Source organism: Chiloscyllium punctatum, chromosome 26 (assembly GCF_047496795.1).
Source record: "Chiloscyllium punctatum isolate Juve2018m chromosome 26, sChiPun1.3, whole genome shotgun sequence".
Taxonomy (NCBI): domain Eukaryota; kingdom Metazoa; phylum Chordata; class Chondrichthyes; order Orectolobiformes; family Hemiscylliidae; genus Chiloscyllium; species Chiloscyllium punctatum.
In genome coordinates this window covers 82804080-82811637 of record NC_092764.1, presented here as the reverse complement: position 1 = coordinate 82811637, position 7558 = coordinate 82804080, and the positions used below count along the sequence as shown (strand labels likewise).

General features: G+C 42.1%; 1 long non-coding RNA gene across 1 annotated transcript; it reads left to right on the top strand.

Annotated features, from left to right (window-relative positions):
• Positions 1 to 1699: 1699 nt before the first annotated feature.
• On the top strand, positions 1700 to 2768 carry LOC140496203 (uncharacterized). Its single transcript, XR_011964213.1, has 2 exons — positions 1700 to 2060; positions 2200 to 2768. It is a non-coding gene; the product is annotated as an uncharacterized lncRNA (long non-coding RNA).
• Positions 2769 to 7558: the final 4790 nt, after the last annotated feature.

Genomic DNA, 7558 nt, shown 5'->3' with positions numbered 1-7558 from the left:
TAATTGTGGGCAATCCATTAAAATTAGAACAATAAAATTAGAATAATAAAAATTGCAGTCTGGTATAAGAGCAGAAACGCACACAGAAACCGAGATGCTCACAAATGACACACGTAAAGACGCATATACAGGCTCTCACCTAAAGACACATATTTTTGTGCACACTCAAATGTGCATATAGATAATACGTCACACACGTATACTTGCACAGAGCTACACATGCAAATGGTACTTGAGCACTCACCTAAGCTGTTACAAAAACTCACATACACTAAAAGAAAAGCATTTGCACAACTGAGCATGGGTATTCACACATAACCATGAGAAACATAGACACGCGGTAACACACAAATGGACACGAATACATATACATTCATACAGCACAATGCGCACAGACATAACACACACATGAACACACAGATACAAAATCTGAAAACTGTCCTCCCACATGTTGACTCACACAGGCACATAAGTGCACAGAGATAAACATTAATATCATTATTTTCCCATTTTCATAATCACAAACATACGATGACAGAGGCAGCTTAATTATTTATTTTTAAACCACATTGATCAGCATGTATACATGGTCACACATACACACAAATTCAGAGTCTCACATGCAGACAAGTGCATAAATTAACAAACAGTGGGGCATTTATTAAACAGGGATAATGGACACATCCATCAGCAAGCATCCACACACAATAACACTAACAAGCTTATTAGGATATAGTTTAGGAAAGATTGCCACACAAGCAGACATCATCACATAAATATAATCATCCATCAAAACATGACATTGCGTGCTAACATGCACGTGGGTGGCACGGTGGCACAGTGGTTAGCACTGCTGCCTCACAGTGCCAGAGACCTGGGTTCAATTCCTGCCTCAGGCAATTGACTGTGTGGAGTTTGCACATTCTCCCCGTGTTTGTGTGGGTTTCCTCCGGGTGCTCCACAGTCCAAAGATATGCAGGTCAGGTGAATTGGCCATGCTAAATTGCCCGTACTGTTAGATTAGGGGTATGGGTGGGTTGTGCTTCGGTGGGGCAGTGTGGACTTGTTCCACACTGTAAGTAATCTAAAATTTATTAAGCACAAACATGAAATAATCTAGTTCAGGTAGGATGTGAAATAGACACATAAACACACATTTTAGATAGCACTAATTAAAAGTGAACACTCACTAAGACATTACAAGATAAGCATAGGCAGCAACGAAGTGACATATTTGCATGATGATGCTTACACAATGTGAAAAGGCCAAAATTTACGTACACAAACACATGAGCACACGAATAGGTTTGTTCATGCACAGACTCCAACATGGGCAAGAGTGAAGTAAGAAACACTCATAACCACATGCACAAACATTAAAGGAAAACCATAAACACCAAGCAGTAGATCAAATAAATTAAGGGACACATGCACAAAAATTTATTCATAAATATACAAATCCTTCAAACAAAAATATGAAGCAATGCTCTGATTGTGATGTAACTTTTTCGTGATTTGCCAAGCAATTGGTCACCAATACATAAAGATGAGAATCACATTTGAACTTTTAGTCAGTGATGGCCACAATTTTCAATTAAACTGTCACAGCCTATATTTAAAATATAATAATATAATTAGAATAATCATTTGTTATAAGCATTCGCCAAATAATAATATCCTTCAATAAATAAAGAAAAAAACTAAAATGTTCTGACATGGACAATGAAGAAAGAACATGTGCAGTTAGTATTTGTAATTTCTTGCTGAGAATCAATAATGCACTAATAGATACAGATAAGAGAGTCACTTTTGAGAAATACCTGACTGCTTTATGAAGATGTAATGGTCTCTAATTACATGACTTGGATGCAGAATAGATCGATCTGGATCAATAAACAATCTAAATGCGTTCTCTCGGCTTTATATTCATAGATTCAATAGATCGCACTTGGATTGAAGACTATGAGGATGATAACAGCAACATCTGGACAACTGCTTCCACATTCATCACCTTATTCTTCCTGAGTATTTTCTACAGCGCTGCCGTCACTCTGGTGAAGGTGAGAATAATCACATCCTTCCCACGCCAAGCAGCCCAATATGTTTTGTGAAATCTCTAAGTGTGCCATTGAATAAAAATTAAATCTGAATGCTCCCGATCATAAACAAATGCGTCATTGCTTTATCTCTCTTTTCCAGGTTAAGTGAATGAGTTGTGGACTCCTTTGATTTTCCTGATCTGCTTATCAAGGTCTCTGACTTCCCAATCTACAGTCTGTCCTGTTGCTGACTCTAATAATGAGATCACTTCAGTTTATCAGTGCGTAAATGAGACAATTATTGATGGATTTTCCTTTTTACTTTGATATCGTTGAGATGGTTGTGGTTGGAAGAATTTGGAGCTTCCCAGTTGTTTGAAGCCCATTTGTTTTGTTTTTATTTGTTCCTTACTCCGAATGGTTGCCTACCCTTTCTGATGAGCCTTAGTACTCCCTTTCTTGTGACTGTTACTGATGTAACCCTTTCTGATGGGCCTTTGTATTCCCTTTCTTGTGACTCTTACTGATGTAACCGTTTCTGATGAGCCTTTGTATTCCCTTTCTTGTGACTCTTACTGATGTACAGAAAATTCACAGCTCACAGCGCATGTGTTCTCGTGTCAATGTGGCAACCAGTCATTATATTCAATTCTGTTGGCTTTTACATCAACGTTTTGGATAAAAATGCTTTTTGAAATGGTTAATAAATTTTAAATGAATATGCACTAACCTTGAGTTTGCTTAATTCTTTCTTCAAGGCCAGTCAGTAATAATACATTTTCCCACATCCTACTCCTTTCCCAGCCAAATAACTCACTTGTTCTGTCTGGTTGTGTTTTATCCAGTCATTTAGTTTAGTGCTGTGCTGCCATGCGACCCACTAATGTAAGTGCATCTTTCAGACGATATGCCTGATGGAACACTCCAGAGGCAGAATGATTCGAGAACATTTCCTCTCATGCACAGCCTCGGGTCACGTAATGATACAAATGAGGAGCTTTGCTCCCCCAGAAGCCGATAAAAGGCAGGCAACGGAGTTTGAAAGTTAACTCTACACTGTCTAAACTAAAAGTACTCCCAATGTTTGGACAGCCTGGGTTAGTAATGCAGAAATCACCACCTAAAGCGTCCAACGAAACATTCATCAGCCAAAAATGTCAGCGTTCAGTCAGGTATTCAGACACAACACGTGCACAATCCAAGGGCGGATTCTCAGAACTGGAGTTTTTCTCACACATAAATCTCATGGAGTACAATTCCTGGGATCTATTTGACACACCACACCTGTCAAATCCCAGGGAATGAGACTGAGATCTATCTGATACAGGGATATTACTGAACAGCAACCCTCAAAAATAATAAATCAGAGGTCACTGTTGATCAGGAAAGGCAGAGCTCATGAGTACTTGAAATATTCAGCCATTGGGATCTGTACGACTCAAGATGGAATTGAGAACCAATCATAGCAACTGTTCACAGAGTCTGGAAACTATCAGCAGAGGACAACAATCTCTATTTCGCAGAATCGGTGAGGTATATCATCCTGGGAATAGTGTTGTGAATCAGCCAGTCTCATAACTTTGCATTGTTTCAAAAATGTGGCACCTGAAACTGGATGCAATATTCCAGGTGAGACAAGCGACTGTTTTATTTCAGTTTAACATAATTGCTTTGTGTTTGTTCTCTACAGCGTTATTGATGAAGTCGGGTTTATTTGCTCTTCTGTCCATGTGTCATGGTACATTCACTGATTTGTGCATGTATACACGGAGGATCCTCTGCTCCTGCACCCCTTTGTGTTTACTATTGTATGTTCCTCTGAGTTCATCATGAAACAAAGAAGCACGTCACACCTCCCTGAGACTGAGATTTATCTGACACACCGATATTAATGAATAACAATCCTCAAAAATTATAAATCACAGGTTGATTTCGAACAGGAAAGGCAGAAGTTCTGGAAACCCTCCTGCTTTTCATGTCCTTCCCACAACCCCTCTGTCAAACTTTGAAGCTCTTAACTGTTCTTCCAATATCCTAACATTTTACCTTAAATTGCTATTAATATTTTTCTGTAATTTTGCAATATATACCAAAGCACAGGTTGAAACAACAAGGACTGCAAACACTGATCTCTGAGAATGTACACAATAAGGCAACCTACATTCTGAAACAGCAAATACCGTTAATGAATGGTTGACAACTCCAAACAGCCGGTGAGATTAACTTGAACTCATCAAAATAAAAGGAGCGTACTCTGAAAGCACACGGTGTAGGCAAGACCTGAGCAGACAGAATGGAGTTCGTTTTTTAAAAAAAATTATTGTTTATATCCAGAATTTAATAAATGTGTTGCTGGAAAAGTGCAGAAGGTCAGGCAGCATCCAAGGAGCAGGAGAATCGACGTTTCGGGCATAAGCCCTTCTTCAGGAATGAGGAGGGTGTGCCAAGCAGGCTAAGATACCAGGTAGGGAGGAGGGACTTGGGGGAGGGGCATTGGGAATGCGATAGGTGGAAAGAGGTTAAGGTGAGGGTGATAGGCTGGAGAGGGGGTGGGGGCAGAGAGGTCAGGAAGAAGATTGCCGGTCAAGAAGGCAGTGCTGAGTCTGACGGTTGGGACTGAGATAAGGTGGGGGGAGGGGAAATGAGAAAGCTGGAGAAATCTGCATTCATCCCTTGTGGTTGGAGGGTTCCTAGGCAGAAGATGAGGTGCTCTTCCTCCAAGTGTCGTGTTGCCATGGTCTGGCGATGGAGGAGGCCAAGGAGCTGCATGTCCTTGGCGGAGTGGGAGGGGGAGTTAAAGTGTTCAGCCACGGGGCGGTTGAGTTGGTTGGTGTGGGTTTCCCAGAGGTGTTCTCTAAAATGTTCCGCAAGTAAATAGCCTATCTCCCCAATGTAGAGGAGGCTACATCGGGTGCAGTTGCTGCAGTAAATGATGTGTGTGGAGGTGCAGGTGAATTTGTGACGGATATGGAAGGATCCCTTGGGGCCTTGGAGGGAAGTGAGGGGGGAGGTGTGGGCGCAAGTTTTGCATTTTTTGCGATTGCAGGGGAAGGTGCCGGGAGTGGAGGTTGTGTTGGTGGGGGGTGTGGACCTGACGAGGGAGTCGCGGAGGGAGTGGTCTTTCTGGAATGCTGATAGGGGAGGGGAGGGAAATATATCCTTGATGGTGGGGTCTGTTTGGAGGTGGCGGAAATGACAAAGGATGATACTATGAAGGAGGTTGGTGGGGTGGTAGGTGAGGACCAGTGGGGTTCTGTCCTGGTGGCGATTGGAGGGGCGGGGTTCAAGGGCGGAGGAGCGGGAAGTGGAGGAGATGCGGTAGAGAGCGAGAGGGAGGAGTCTGAGACGGTCCAGGTAAATTTGAGGTCTGGGTGGAAGGTGTTAGTAAAATGGATGAACTGTTCATCCTCCCTCCTAAGGGATTGGAATAGAGAATTACAATGGGCGATTTAGATGTGGAAAGATGTGAAACACCTTGTGTGGAATATAAGCACTGGCATAAACTGATTGTGCAAACGCTCTGTATTTCCTCTGTAATCCTATGTAGAAAATCACCATTGTATGGAACAAAAAGTGTATCAAGAACATCGAGAGAAATTATAATGTTTTTTCACAAAAAAGTCTCAAGTGTTCAGCACTGAATGTAAATGATTTTATCACATGGCAACACTTCACTATTTGCTTGATAGCACTGAAACAGCAGCAATCACAATACTCTTACAAGGAGTAGGAGTAACCCATTGTCCATGCACCGATTGGGGGATCTTAATGACATATTAATGGCCTCAGTAAGACCTGCCAACCTGTTCCTGGGAATGTTGTGTACAACTCCTGCCCTCACAGCTTCTTTCACTCACTTACTTTGATTTCTAATTCCTGTAATGATTGCCAACATGGATAGGAGACTGTTCCAGTATGCAGATGGGATACCCTGTTGTGAGCCATAGGGTACTTCTTTAGGAGGGACATCCTCCAGGCGTGTCTCTAAGATGGAGGAGGACATCTCCCACACAATGGAGGACCCACCTACAGCTAATAAACTGCCAGCATTGGTGGGAACAGACTCTACATTGACAACCTGAGTGGCCATCCTTTCCCTAACTTGGGATCAATAAAATACTACGGAGGTGGAAATATGAGAGGCACTGAAACTCCTTCCTTCCCTTATCATCTTCCAGCCTATTAACCAAATGACGTTGCAGCTTGTCCCTAGAGGGCTGATAGAACCCAAACCCATTCCAATATTCAAGAACATGAAAAGCTGGCAAACTGGTCAAAATTGATAAAGCTTAACACAAACAGTCTTGTCCTGACTGTCAAATTCCAAAGTGTAACTTGAGATGTGTTCAATAAAAGTGGCAGAAGTACAGAAACAACCACTTCCATCCATCAGAAACAAATTTCTATGAATGGGAATGGGGTGGTCCGCTATTTGGAATGGAGCAGTGCATTTGAAAAGTTAATGGGGAGCAGCAATGTTATGTGATGGATGTGCGCACAGTTTGAACCTGTTTGCTGATTCAGTTTTGCTAAAGTTTTGACAGATACGTTCCAATTAGAATCAATTAAATCTGCCAAAGTGGACATTAAGTACTCAGATTTATGAGGGGCTTTAACATAGAACATAGAAAAGTACAGCACAGAACAGGCCCTTAGGCCCACAATTGTGTGCCGAGGCTTAATCCTAATTTAAAATAGAATAACAACCTACACAACCCTCAACTCACTGCTATCCATGTGCATGTCCACCAGTCACTTAAATGTCCCTAATGACTCTGCTTCCACCACCACCTCTGGCAATGCATTCCATGCATTCACAACTCTGTGTAAAGAACCTACCTTTAACGTCTCCTCTATACCTTTCTCCAAACATCATAAAACTATGACCCCCCCGTACCAGTCAATCCTGCCCTGGGGAAAAATCTCTGGCTATTGACTTTATCTATTCCTCTCATTACCTTTATATCTCGATCAGGTCTCCTCTCTTCCTCCTTCTCTCCAGAGAGATAAGTCTGAGCTTATTCAACCTTTCTTCATAAGGCAAGCCCTCCAGTCCAGGCAGTGTGCTGGCAAACCTTCTTTGCACCCTCTCCAAAGCCTCTATATCTTTCCTATAGTAGGGTGACCAGAACTGGACACAATATTCCAAGTGTGGTCGCACCCGGGACTTGTAGAGATGCAGCAAAACCTTGCAGCTCGTAAACTCTATCCCCCGTTAATGAAAGCCAAAACACCATATGCCTTTTGAACAACCCGATCAACTTTGAGGGATCTACGTACTTGCACACCTAGATCCCTCTGTTCCTCCACACTTCCAAGAATCCTGCCTTTAACCCTATATTCAGCATTCGAGTTCGACCTTCCAAACTGGAAAAGGATGCACCGAATGCCAAACAGGAGAAGGTTGTTGGCATGTATCAGAAGAGTTTGGACCAATGACCAGAAACATGAAACCGGCTTTTAAGCAAGCTTTCAAAGTGAGAATGAGTATCAGAGGACATCTAAGGAAGTTTCTCAGT